Consider the following 14,213-nt stretch of genomic DNA (forward strand, 5'->3'; position numbering starts at 1 on the left):
CACATGCCTCTGAATCTACATTGACATGTTTTAATTTTTGGTTCCCTCAGTATTGTTTTTCGGATGAGATCCCAGGAAGTTGCTGGATATCGTCCCCCCGCCTCAAATCCATCTGCTCTGAATCAAACTCACCGATGGGTCCAAGACCGCTCAATGTTCCACGTAATATAAGTACAACCACCCCCCTTCCCCTGAAACTGCTGGACGAGGCACTTGCAGCGCTGGTTTCCTCAGCCCGCTTCACGCTTGCCTGAGCCTGAACACATGACAAGTAAAACCCGAAGGCACGGGTTGGAGGGGGGTGGGGGGGGTGGACAGGAGGCGGAGGAGGGGAGATGCAAGATCCTAAGTGTTTTGATTTGCAAGTACGCCGCGTGTGTGGACGCATGAATCCCGCGTCCTCCCTCACCTTTCCTTTCCCCGTCTCTCTCCAACGCTCCCCTCACTTCCCTCTGCCTCTCTCACTCTCTTCAAGGTTACCCACTATTGTTTCCTCAGACGGGGAGTAATTGCACGCTTCTCTTCTTCTCTGCCGGAGGACCATGTGCGGCTCTTGAATGTAAGTGCCTCCTTTGTTGCTTAATTCACTTTCATTGGGACCATTCCTTGTGAGGCAATGTTTAGTCTTTTTTTTTTTTTTTTCCCTCCCTTCTTCCTCGCAGCACATGCACAATGGGATCTCCTACGTCGGAGGGGTGGAGTGGGTCGGGGAGGGGGGTGGGTGTTTCAGCCGGGGCTTGATTGCTCCATGTGGTCCAAGCGTGGGAGCGCTTGGGCGCACGTGTCTGCCGCTGTCATTGTCTCGGAGCGCTTTGTCTTGAGAGTCCCATCGGCTGCATGCGTTGCTCGTTGACTTTGTATTTGGTCACCATTAACTCCCAACGTGCTTCATCATAATCATATATCTGTAATATCCTTCAAGCACCTGTGCAGCAATTACTGGGTCATATCTAATTAACTATGGCGCGTTTGAATCATTTACAGTAGTGGTTCAAACAATATCTCTGCTGTATATTATATGTATGCCATTTATGTTTGACCACTAGCTTGTTGGCGGTATCCTTGAAGTACCTCTGTGTATTTATACCAACATATAATCCCATGTATTGTGCGTTCTCTGTGTACATGAGCCAATGGACTTTGGCTCATATTTGCTACTATGGAAGCCAATAATAGCTTATTCTTGTGCTTCTCTATATAATAGGCCTGCTTTGTCGGCTTTGTTAGTCTCCGTGGTGACCTCGGAGCACTTTTAAATTAGATTCATGAAGTATGGCTGGGAAAAAAAATAAGTGCAGTTGATTTAAGGGGCTTTGTTCCATAAGCTGGGTTTTAAGTAAAGAAGTACAGTTGACTTTCATGCAATAAGAAGTTTGTATTCCTTCAGGTCTGCATGCGTTTCTGTGGGATTTCAGCCGTTCAACACTCCCCGTGATTGAACGGAACTGCAACCGACATGGTCAATGAATAATACAAATAGTGTATACTCTGTTATCAATTATGGAAAAGTAGTGATTTATGAAGAGCATGCCTGTTTAGCTCCACTACTTCTTTAGCAGCGGGTTATTTTTGGGATTTGCCAACTTATTTTCGGACTGGAGTGATGTTCACTTCAAAGTTCGCGCACGCACACACACACACACACACACACACACACACACACACACACACACACACACACACACACACACACAGCTCTAAATATTGAAAATGATGTCAAATGGATTTTGCTGTTGCTGCAGTCAGTGGGATTTCTCCCACGCTGATTGAGCAGCGAGGATGTACAACTTACTTTGATGTGGACTGGAAAAGTATGATCAGAAACTGTATATTTTAGACGTTTCATTCATTTTTAAATGGTTTGGTGAGACTGGATAAAAATCCGTAAGGTTTTTAAGGAATTATTGAGGACTTTACATGATAATAGAAGCAATCGGAGTAGATTCGTTTTCCAGGGGTCCTGTTGACCTTTTGCTTAAAGGTGGATGAAATGTTTCATTACTCGACACCGTTTGAGGTTCGCCGTCGGTGCTTTGATCGTGGATGTATTTACAACATCACTCCCTTTGCCTTCGCCATTATGGATTCAAGACACCCCATTCCCTTATCAGCGCCGGCATGTGGAGAGGAAGGTGCTGCTGAAGGCAGCAGGATGTGACATTTTGCGTACCTGGAGCGACTTGGCGCTGAGCTAAAATGAAGTGAAACGGATGAGAGTCCCTGGCTCGTCACAGCGAGGAGGGGAGGTGTTGGAGACAGCTAAAGATGGCTCCATATTTGTGTTATTTTAAGGTAATCTGATTCAACAGTCCTGATATCAAACTGTGCGCCCGGTGAGGTCTGGAGGTAGCACTTTGCTTTGTTTGATAGCTTCAGATGCTAATGGTAGTTCTTTCCATATTCAGGATATTCACCACACTGCTTCTGTTCTGTATTTTTTTTTAGACTATAGATCCATGATTGTGTTATGAAAGGGCCAGGCGATTTAAATATAAACATTGCATATCAAAAATGTCCCCTTTGAAGTCTTAACTATGTGCAGGATGCTTAAATCGTCTCCAGTTTTAAACACCCTCTTTGCCATATTTGGAGCCCAGCAGGATCTCCAGCTAGGAGGCCTTGGCATCGGCGGCTGCCAACGAGTCCAATCTTTTTCATGCCCAGCCAAACCCCCCACATTCCAGCTATAAAATCCCATCTCTCGGCTGAGGACTCGAGAGCTTGGCATTCACGTTTCAGCTCCTCGGCAGCCCGTCTCTGGCTCCTCGCCACTTCCCTGTCCCGTACCAGAGCTCAAGAAAGTGAGCTTGAATGGGAGAGAAAGGATGGGGATGGGGCTTTGGAGGGACGTAGTGGGAGTTTTAAATGTAAGTAGAGGCATTTTATTTGCAATGACCCCCTTTTGATCCACCCTTGGGGTATTTGGGATCGCATGAATCGGCTGCTTTGTTCTCCGGGTGACCAAACATGGCACTTGAATGTTTATCTGCACAATGACAAAGCTTGAGAGCGCCAACGACACTCGGTGATGAGACGGACCATGAACTAGTCAAGTGCCGTGCTCTGTTCGCTCTCTGCTAAACACACAACAGCGCTGGCTCCTCTCCGGCTCTGTGGGCGATCCGACGTCTCTCAATGCATTGTGGGTTTTGCGCCAGCCACTTCAGGACATGAGTGCAGCCGGCGTTATTGTTAAAGGTGCTGGGAAACCCAGCACAGATGAAGAGGATGCAGTTTATGCACTCTTTCATTTCGGTACTAGCTGCTCGTTAAAACTGATGTAGGCATAAAAAAATTACAAATCAGCATCACCTCTCTCAGTCGGTTCAGTCAATTCCTGAATTTCAAATTACACAGGGACTATATAATACTACCAGACAGGGTTTTACAAGTGTGGAACATTCACAGTCGCCAGGTAGCATAGAAATACAGTGTGTTGCAAAGTCATCTAACAGGAATGTGACCTTGCACCTGTTGCGTCAAATATATGATTTTATTACGGAAAAAAATGCTTTCTGGCATTTCTTTCTTCTGCATTGGTACCCACTTCATCGTCCCAGTCAGATGACTGAGTTCGTTGTGTTCTTTTCCACGCTGTGATGCCGTCTTTAGAAACACGGAGGCGGCTGTGGCTCGAATGCAGAGGGAGTCGTCCTCCGAGCAGCAGATCGATGAAGATCAATGGCTCCTTCCAGTCCGTGTGCCCATGTGTCCTTGGGCAAGATACTGAAGCCCCGAATTGCTGTCGGTGTGTGAATGAGTTAGATTAGATTAGGTCCTGATGGGCAGGCGGCTCCTCTGCGATCAGTGTAAATAATGGGGTAAACGTAGACTGGATGCCGTGTAAAGCGCCCGGAGTGGTCCGAAAGCACTTTCTAAATGCAGCTCCATTTACCGTTTACCGCCACAATTTCACACCGGATGCGAGACATCAGCCTCGGAGTGTTAGTGGGGCATCCATCCGTTCAAAACCGGCCCTCTCCCCGACCTTCACGGCGTTAATGTCCTCAGAAGCAACCGCCGGGAGGATTGTGGAAAGATAAAGTGAGAAATTACAGAAATGCGCTGGACAGGAATAGTTCTCAAGACGTTTCCACAAGGAGAGACGTCCCCTCATGTATTTAAACGTCATCCATATCAGGAATCTGCAAAGCGTGTTTGCCCATCTGTTGATCGTGCAACAGGATGCTGGGAATCCAATCGAAAGGGCCAAGAAAAGGTAATGTGAGGAGATCATTCTCAAGGACATAATGGCTGACACCGAGTCAGCGGCCGTGCGGCCGAGCACGCCATTGATTAACGCTGCCGCTCTGTGTGATTACGGCTGCCTGCATTAATTGGCTCTTTGATTAGCTGGAACTCGGAGTCTGGCCGACGAGCACAAGTGGATCGATGGGTCCTAGTGGATAATTCATAAACCGGGAGTGTCAGGGGAGTTGTTTCCAGAGCCGCAGGGTCGAGTTCAACGTTACAAACGTGGCTACAAAGGAGCACTTTCATCCAAGCGTCGTATTATAGCATGCGACTCCAGGAAAATGTGTTGCCTAATTATGGGGGGGGGCAGGTTTTCCAGGTGCAGAGTTGCGCTTTGTAACTAACACCTCAAAGCATACCAGAGCTCTCAGTCGTCCCAACTATATATTTTCAGGGAGATTCAAGCAATGACTTGTTCTGCTCAACTGAAGGAAAAGAAAAAAGTCTGAGTGACCAGATGACAAGAAATCCTAGACAATATTAGGATTTCACAGCACTGTCAGCAATAAATACCCCAAAAAATCCAAACATGGTGGTGCTCCAGGGGGGGTTTCCAGCCAGATAAAACAGCATAAGTCATAGTCTCGGAGTGCATTGTTACCAAGACAACCAATTTAACAATGACAGCGGCAGATTAGATCGTCCAAATGCAAATTGGATTCGCCCGCCGTCCGAACAAAAGCGACGGCGGAGTCTAAACTTCCGTTTGCTGCAGATTTTGAGTCCACATCAGTCTCGAGAAATAAAAACCCACAGAAAGGAATGTGTCAAGTCAGCGGGATTACAGTCACTTGGAAACCACACTGTTTTGGAAAATTGGACCCAAATGCAGCGCCAAGGGGGGAAGCTGAGCTGAGTATCTTGGAGGACAATCTGGCTATTTAAGCTCCATTTGAGCTGTAGAAGCATCACAAACGTGTGAAACCGGTTCCAACCAATAAATATGCATTTCCCGCAGGATGTATAGAATTATTCTGATATCCAGGAGTTTATTTGAGCTGTACTGTATTTATAGTGACAGTCCCCACAGCATAGCAGTCAGAACTGCTATGCTGTGTTGCATTACTAGGACAATAACTGCATATTTAGTAAGTCCCTCTGTGTTGCTTTTAATAGGCGTAAAAATACAGTTTTACATACGACAGTGAAAATAAAGTTAAAGGCACCAATATTGCGGCATCCACTTGTTCTAACATATCTCTTTGTCTAATCAGCATTAAGAGGACTTGACCGAGACACTGATATTCTCTTGTTTTAGCCACATTGAATCCTCCTTGCATGCAGGACAATGAAGCCGTACGTGCCGAGGCAGAGCAATGCGACGCCGCTAATGGTCTTATAGATCGCCTTGTTTGTTTTGGACAGCGGTAGCTGAACACACACGCCATCCAAGCTGTGGGACGTTAATCGATTGACCCGATGAGGTCAACGTGTGCATGGACCGGTCCTGTGCCCCCCCCGCTGGCTGTATTTATCCGTGCTGATGTTGGACGAATCGAGACGAGGTGTTGGCGCCGCCTGAGGGGACGGCTTGAGCTCGGTAGAGAACCATGTCGCGAGCAAATGTCTGTCTAAACACAGCATTGGATGTGACATGGATATGTGTATGTACACCTTAAAGTTCAACCATGTATCTGCATCCATTAAAACGTCACTCAAACGAGTTTATTTCCACCTGGATCTCTGTTGCCGCCCAGAAACCTCCCAAACCAGATGATTTAGGATTCTTATAATCCCATCTGAGATCCAAAGACTTAATAATTCAAACCGTTAACGATCCAACTGAGACCATCATTTATTCCATGTATAATTCATGGCTGTCTTCTACTGTAGTCACACTGTACCAAGCCCCCTCCCCACCTTCATACAAAATGCATGTCCTCTGATTAATGTCCCAGCTTCCGATCCCTCTCGCTGACTTTGTACTCCGTGTCACCGTCCTCTTCACCCCGGCCAACATCTGATCCATTTTATGACCACAGAGGATATACACTCTTCTATTCACGATACACACTTCCCACTTTTTTCCCTGTGAGTGCATGTGCACTCTGCTGTCACAGGTGATGGCAGGCCCATAAATCTGAATATTTCCTCACTGGCAGGTGGACTCCAGCACATTATTGCATTGCATTAAGCGCGCACACACACGTACAGAGTTGCACCGCAGTGCGGGGACGGGAGCAGGGGAGGTCGGACTTTCGCTTATAACTTATTCATGCTTCACGCCATCACTCAGCACACCTGGGGGAGAAAAAAAAAAGTCTTTTTTTTTCACCACAGGGGAGGCTCATCTAAAGCAGCAGTATATGATTTTGAAATAACAACTTCCTCACATTAATATTGGGGGGGGGGGGGGGATGACAGAGTGCCATGAGCCAAAATGTGGTGCAGAAATGCATTTGCAAAGCATTTTTTGTCGCCCCGCTGTAGGAATCTGCAGACGTGGTCTAACTTCTTATCAGTCTGTTATAGCGTGGTTTGTAAATAGTGTGCGCTCGCTACCAATATTAGCTAATAATCATAATAATATCAATAACTGAGGATGCAATTCACACCTTAGGTGTTAAATTAGGTGCTAATTAGGTGTTAAATCCAAAATATGGATTGAAAAAAGACTAAATATTCTGCTTTAATCCACGTAAAACAAATGGTTAGAAATCACAATGCGAAACTCATTTACTTCCCAGTGATTTTGTTTGAAGATCTTGATCAGAAACCGCGATGAAAGACATTCGGAGCTTCATTCTGTTGTCTCCCATTTACAGAGCGAGTGCTGAATATACACAATGGGTCGTCTTTCAGCTCTCCTTTATGAGGGCGAACTTGGGCTGACCTCCGTTTAACGCGGAATGAGGAGTTATACAACTCCCAGGGACAAACGGGGAGGTGACCAGGTGCGAAACACAAGCAGAGCATTGTGGAGCGCTGTATTCACGCGCTAATTGGAGGGTTTCACGTTGGACATCATTAGGGTTTCGGTTTGAATGCGACTTCACAGGAGAATATGAGATCATACCGTCCTCGTGAACGCCACATATATACTGAAATTAGATGTGCTTTTACTCTGGGCTCAGAGGAGGAGAAGTGAGAGAATTCTCAACGCCTCATCACACCGATCTATCACTCCATACAACAAGGCAGCTATACTGCACTTTACCCCGCGTGAGACTTTTAATAGATAATGTGACGCCCCGGAATAGCACATGGGCTCGGAGACCAACTGTGTGTGCGAGTGACGGATGCTCCTCACGCGGGGAATTAAGGCTCGCTATCGATTCGTTGGGATTCGCCACTCTTTAATTGGCTTTAATTGAATAAGAACATATCATTTCACGAAGTCAGGGTGATTCATTAAGACGCTCTCATTCTGGGGCTGCACTGCCCGTTGGAATCTGGTCAGGATTTCCCCCTTTAGGAGACAAGCGGGAGGATTATTAACGCCAACGGGAGCCGTGTCAAATATCAGACCCATTATTCACGAGCCACATATCTTCTGGACATTCTGACGTTAAAAACGGCATTTTCCAGGCGGAAATTAACTTTGTTCAAGACCAGCTGAACAGGACCGATGTGGATCCGTTTTTGGTCCGTCTTCTTGGCTGTACCAGCTGGTGTCAGTCGGGGGTTTCGGGGCCAAGCGGCGAGGACGTGACAGTATGAGGACACGTTGGGCCCCGCTGACAGCTCATGATGATGCTGCCTGACACCCACACATATGTGTATATCAGTGTGTGTGTGTGTGTGTGTGTGTGCGCCTCTGGGGCATGTGTGTGTGTGTATTGTATGGGCATTCATGCATTAGCCTTGGTGATGATGCAGTAGTCATCTTTTGGTGTGACAGCGAATGACCTTGAACTGTTGCTGCTGGTGAATGTGTCGGATCCAGGCAATGGATCTCGTGTGTGTGTGTGTGTGTGTGTGTGTGTGTGTGTGTGTGTGTGTCCTTCGCCTCTCCATCATCCTGGATGATGTTTTTAATCGCATCCACTGTCGTCGCGGTCGGGAAGGAGTCAGGCGCCGTGTAAAGGTGTTCACGCCGCCGCCGCCGTCGCCGTCGCCGTCGATCCGGGGTTTAGTATCACTCGGTTTGACCCCGGTTGCCCCCGGTTACATATTCCCAAACGGCGGCGGCTCTCGGCCCCTTCTGCAGAGGAGCTCGTGTGTCATGTCGGAGGGAACGTGGGCATTTTTAAAAGAGGCGGTTCATCAAATGACTAAAAGGTTACTCGTCGTGTTATCTATAGCCATGCAGTCCGTTTCACTTTCCTTCTATACCGAAAAAAATATCTATTTCAGAGGAAATGGTGCAGCTACATCTACCATTCATCACCCCGACTCCTTTATCTCTGCAGGTCTACAATCCCTCTCCCTCCATATCTCTTAATCTGTCCGTCTCCACCCTCCCCTCTTAAAATATGCTTCTACTCTTTAGTTTCCCTCCGATTAAAATCATTTTATTCGCCGGGATCACTCGACAGGGACGGAAAAGCTCTCACACAACACAACGCAATCTCCGCCGGGTACCTGGTACCAGCTGCGCATGTGAACTCACTTAGAAGGCCAGAGGTCACTTTGGGGGGAAATGGGCTTAGCCTGACTATGCTTTAAAAACAGATGGGGAGGGGTTTAAGGCACTCAGAAGTGGATGTATAGAAGATCGCCTCCTATGAGTCATGCAGTATGAATGCATATAATGTAGCATCAAAGATAGTGATCGGCGATAGGGAGGGATTTTAACGCCACTGTATATCTAAGTCATAAAGATGCAAGACAACGGATGTGTGGAACATGTGTGTGTTCAGATCAAAGCGGACTGAGAGCCTTTTAAAAGATCAGAGCGTGGCGGTCACGTGACCATCTGCACATATGTGTGAGGTGGATGTGATGCCGGACTGCCCACGGCGTCGGTGCCCTCTCCGAAAGGTCCTGGTCGTAACCCTGTCGTGCTTTATCGCCGTAATGGAGGGACTCCACTGCATTCCACTCATTCCTGGCCGTTAAAAGTAAGACTCACTGGAGGCCAGATTTTCCTAATTTCAGACAGTTGTCTGTGGAAGGTCGGACCAGAAAGGCTTAAGGATTTTTTTTTTCAGAGAGAAAAATGTAGCAAAACAAACTATTTTCCATGTTGATTTGACATTCCATTGCTGAAATCTTTTGTCGGAGCCTCTTTTCTGCTGGATTCCTTTGATTCCATTAAAAAAAAAGACTGCAGTTACGCCATGGCAACGTATGTGAAATGACTCCATTCATTACCCAAATAAAACCCTCACTCAACGAGTTCTTTAAGAGCAAAACAAAACCAGAGGCTTGACCAAGAACTAACACAAAACATCGTCCAACAGCGATTATTGGGTTCGCTTCTTGGCTTCCCTTTATCAACGTGCATGATTCAAAAAGTTTCAAGTGAACTCTCTGGTTGTTATCGCAAAGATAAATAGTTTGGAGAATGTCTCTTATTTTGCCCACACAGTCTACAGACCTGAATATGAATCATCGTGGCATCTTTGGCATTGTTGCACACACGTCTTTGTGCCCTGCCAATTTATGATTCTGAACTCACTGCACTCCATCTCCAACTTGCACAATGTCCCGGTGGAAATATGAAGAATTCGATTCGATTTTTTTTGCGGTACAAAGGCTGAGAATGCTCGACATGAAATGAATGAAGAGGCTCTGTGTCCGTATGCTTTCATTCTAGGGCTGTCGGAATGAACTTCGGGAATCCAATATAATTCGATTTGTAAAAGAATCTGCACTATTCAATTTTTTTTTATTGGAAACTAACATTAGCAAATATCGCCCTCCTCGCCTTGGCCTACCCGCGTAAACGGATGCTTTTGACACAAAGTCTCATAAAGTTTTCTGAATCTCAATCTAGCTATCAGAAATCGCACTCGGTGAAATGACAACAAAGCTAGCTAGATCGACCCACGTCTCCATCGGGCTGATTCATCTGGAACGCAATTGAAAGCAGGATGTACGTGAGAACGTAAAAAGTAGAGCTGGAGACGAGGAGGGCGTAGCCATGGCAACGGGGAGACATCGTCCCCAGGAGAACGGCAATGTGGTTGTTTTACTTTCTTATTTATTACTCATAAAGAAAGCTGTCACCTGTTGGTAATTCAACATAGTTATTGGTGATGTTTTTGGAACGCCCTCTAGTGGACAGGGAGTAAAATTGAATGCCGTGATGACAGAAATGTTGATACAGACACAAGTTGAATTCCATCACCCAATTTGTTACCACGGAGAACAAAATAAACCCTCTGTTCCAAAAAACACATTTATTATTAATTCTCTCGATTCATTCTCTCTTGGAAAAGTTCACATTTGAACACATCAAGGCTCGTTAAACTAATGAATAAGCAACCCTCAAGGTTTCATTCGAGCCACTGATCAATACAACCTGATGGAAGATACTGCAGTTTGGCTTCGGCTTTGAAAGAAAGAAGGTTTTTTGGAAATAGTGTGTTCATCTTTTTCACGGCTCATCTCTTATGTCACACCGACCTTCAGTCTGAATACTTTCCGATTACACAACTTCGTATTAAACGAAAAACTGAAAAAAAGACTATTAAAAAATGTCACAGTGAAGTCACGGCCCCAGCTATGTGTACTTTCCTTCGTGACTTAGGGGACTTGTAGAGGCTTCAGGAAGCTGGTGGTCTTGCTGACCCGCGATGGAAACTCTTTCCTTGTCCTTTTCCAGAAGAACATTCTTTGGCGGCGGCCTCACCTCGCCTGATCCCCCTCTCCTACCGCCAGAAACACTCCCGCCACAATCCACATCCAAACACTGTCAGACACACACACACACTTCATCGTCATGATTATTGGAAGATCTGAAGCCCCTTCGCTGAATTCCCTGACCCTCCGTCGGAGCTCTTAGAGCCAGGCCCGTTCAAACCAACCTTACAGGAAGTTGGAAACACTTGATCTCATTAAAATGTCTGTCAGGGCTTGGCATTTCAGCGGTGCATTCTGTTTCTGCACACGCTTTCTGGAACTTATCAGACCCAAACAAAGTATTTCATTTGATGCATTTCATTTTGGGCCATGAGGCGACGTCTGGCTCCTCAAGTCTAGGGTGGAAGTAATGGTAGGAACCATCCCATTCTATCAGCAGCAGAACTTACTCCCCCAGGGCAAAATGTTAGGGATTATTTGAGCTCTAGCAACCAATGAGCAGCCGGCCTATAAAGCTTACACATCACATGGACTGTAAAGTTCTCAATAACCGTTTGGGCCGATTATTCTTTTTTTTTTGGGGGGGCTTCGTGCAGCTTTCTGTTATGCAAAACTGGCAATAATAAGAGCTCCATCCACAGTGAGTGACTGGGAGGTGTAGTGGCGAAGATGTCTCATCAGAGACCGCGGCGATGGCAGCCTTGTGTGGGAGGCTAAATTACTGACTACAGATTAATTTAAGCTGCTTTCCTTGTCGGTTGCATTAAAAAGAAACAAGGGGGGTAGGGTTGTTTGCATGGGGAGCGGCCAAAACAGCTGAAGTTTCAAGGTAGAGACAGACATCAGACAGTTGCAAATTACGGAGGTGGAATCGCTGCCGAGGACAAGTGGAGACATATGGAAGTTCCAGAGAATTCAAAAAGAGTGGCTGAACTTCAAGGAGCCTTAAAATAGAGACATTTCTTCCCATTCGCTGTGGTTTGATACATTCGAGGTTGAAGAACCTGAGATGTGATTTCAAATTGGACGTTGGCACGGAAACGTAATACCAGAAGAAGAAAACAACTGTAGAAATTTCCTCTTTTGACACGATCTCCTTTACTTTATTGGCCGTTCATTATTGTATTCGGGAATCGACGGTCGGAACTGGACAAACAGATGCACACACACACACACACACACACGTCGGTGAGACCCATCTGACTGCAAACTCACACATGCACACGGGGCGGCCGAGGCTCCGCCCACAGTGGTTCCGTGATTGGCCTACTTAGAGGCAGGGCAGCCCACTGGCAGATTTGAATACAGGGAAACAGAGAGCGAGGGATGGACGGAGGGGAGGAGGAGGAGGAGGAGGAGGAGGAGGGGAGACGGAGAGGGGGGCGGTGCACTAGTTTGCTCTCTCTCTCTCCCTCTCTCTCTCCCGGGTCAGGATGGAAAGGCTTACACAGGCAGGGGGGGAAACATGTCATGAGAGGTGATGACACAGCCACGGAGACGTTCACATCCTCACTGACTCTCAAGTTCGCCGCTCGCCGCCGCCGCTGCATCCCGCAGGATAGAGAGAGAGAGAGAGAGAGAGAGGGAGAAAGAGAGACAGAAAGATATCCCTCCATTCCCTCCCCACCTCTCTCTCGTCCTCTCTTTTTTTCTTACTTTGTTTGTGGATGATGGGATTTTAATCATGTGGAAGGTAAGAGGAGGCGTGAGGAGCTGGTTTTGCTTTGACTGTATAGAGAGGGGGGGGTGTCTCTGTGGGAGTTTGTGTTCCTCTTAGTTAGTTAAGTCTGACAGAGAGGGGGGGGGGGGTTCCTGCATGCTTCCACATTGCATCTGAGTGTCTCCTCAGTGGAAATGAGGCGTGGAAGCGAGCGGAGTGCCAGCTTTTACTGGAATGATAATGACAGAGCAGTGGCTTTCGGGACTCAGCCAGCGCGAGAGTGCTGTTGAGCCATATGGTTAACGGTCGCGGAGCAAACTTCTGTTCCCCGAACGCACCTTCAAGCCGAGGAGTCTGGTTTTTGCCATGTGGTCTACGATGCTGAGCAACTTCGGGCTCAATAAAAAACTTGAAATGTTCCACGTCGTGGATGGATTGTGCGGAGCTGTTGAATATTGCCCCCCCATCCAAAAAATATTGTGTGTGTGTGTGTGTGTGTGTGTGTGGGTGGGGATACGTCGCATGTGAGAGTGTTTTGTGTGACCTAATTTCAAAGAGTCGGGGTGGGTGCTTGAAGCCGAGGATACATAAAGACAGGAGACGGCGCCTTGAGGGATGCTTAAAATGTGTGTGTACTTGAGTGCTCAGAGAGAGAGAGAGAGAGAGAGAGAGAGAGAGAGAGAGAGAGAGAGAGAGAGAGAGAGAGAGAGTAAATATGAGTGGCTTCATAAAATCTCTGGAATGGTCTCTTTTTTTTGCACTTTAAAGGGAGGATGTCTGAGCGTGTTAATTAGAAAGCGAGAAGAGAGATGACACATTTAGCTTCTGTGTAGCATGTCATGTGTGCTGAGGCGTGTTTAGTACAGTACATACACTATATATAAATGTGTGTGTGCGGGTCACGTGGGTGCTGAAGCGTGTGTGAGACAGCTGGCGGCTGCAGGGCTCAGTGCTGCTACTGATCCGTCTCACCTGCTGGGGGTCAGCGGGATCAAGGAAATCCAGGTTCAGTATTTGACCTGGTGGCACTATAACTAAAATGTATGATTTTATTATTAGAACGAATAATGTGGAAGTTAGTCCTAATATTGCATATTTGTTTTTCCTTTTTCGAGCATTTTGCAGTTTGCCATATTTGACTTTGACCAATCGAGACGAGGAAACGGGAATGTTTTGTCTGACGGCCGTTAGCATTGTTGCGTTTCCTGTTCCCCCCCCGTTTTTCCTCGAGAAAAGCATCTTAACCCGATAAGTTGTGTTTGTGTCCTCCGACCTGACCGTGGGAACCGCGTGGACAAAGATAGCGGCTGCATTGTCGTTTCCTTTCCTGCGTGGGGTCCACTTTGTTTAGACTCGGTGGGAGGGGAAGCTGCACGCGTGTTCCTTGAAAATCCCAAGGAAAACACTTAAACAGGGGTTGCTGATAGCGACCTACGGCGCCCCCTATATATCCTGTTATCTCAGCTTACGCGACACAATGGGGAGGTACGTCTCATCAGAATCTTATCTCCCCCTAATTGGCTCATTTAGGACTGAAAGCGTCAGCAGTCTCTCACATCAGAGCAAACTGCTAATTGCTATCTAAACATCCTTCAAACAGGACAGAGAC

General features: G+C 46.8%; 1 protein-coding gene across 2 annotated transcripts in view; it reads left to right on the plus strand.

Annotated features, from left to right (window-relative positions):
- Nucleotides 1-511: 511 nt before the first annotated feature.
- The window catches only part of LOC311009920 (E3 ubiquitin-protein ligase Midline-1-like), a 36,723-nt gene continuing 23,021 nt past the window's right edge, over nucleotides 512-14,213 (plus strand). Inside the window, exon 1 of one of the 2 annotated variants that reach the window (XM_084004365.1) lies at nucleotides 512-559. The gene's annotated coding sequence lies outside the window, so the exon portion shown is untranslated. Of the gene's footprint in view, nucleotides 560-12,404; nucleotides 12,638-14,213 lie in introns of those variants that run through there. The other variant, XM_084004364.1, reaches the window with a different exon arrangement.

The sequence above is a fragment of the Eutrigla gurnardus genome (genome assembly GCF_963514095.1).
Source record: "Eutrigla gurnardus genome assembly, chromosome: 24".
In the NCBI taxonomy this organism is placed as follows: Eukaryota; Metazoa; Chordata; class Actinopteri; order Perciformes; family Triglidae; genus Eutrigla; species Eutrigla gurnardus.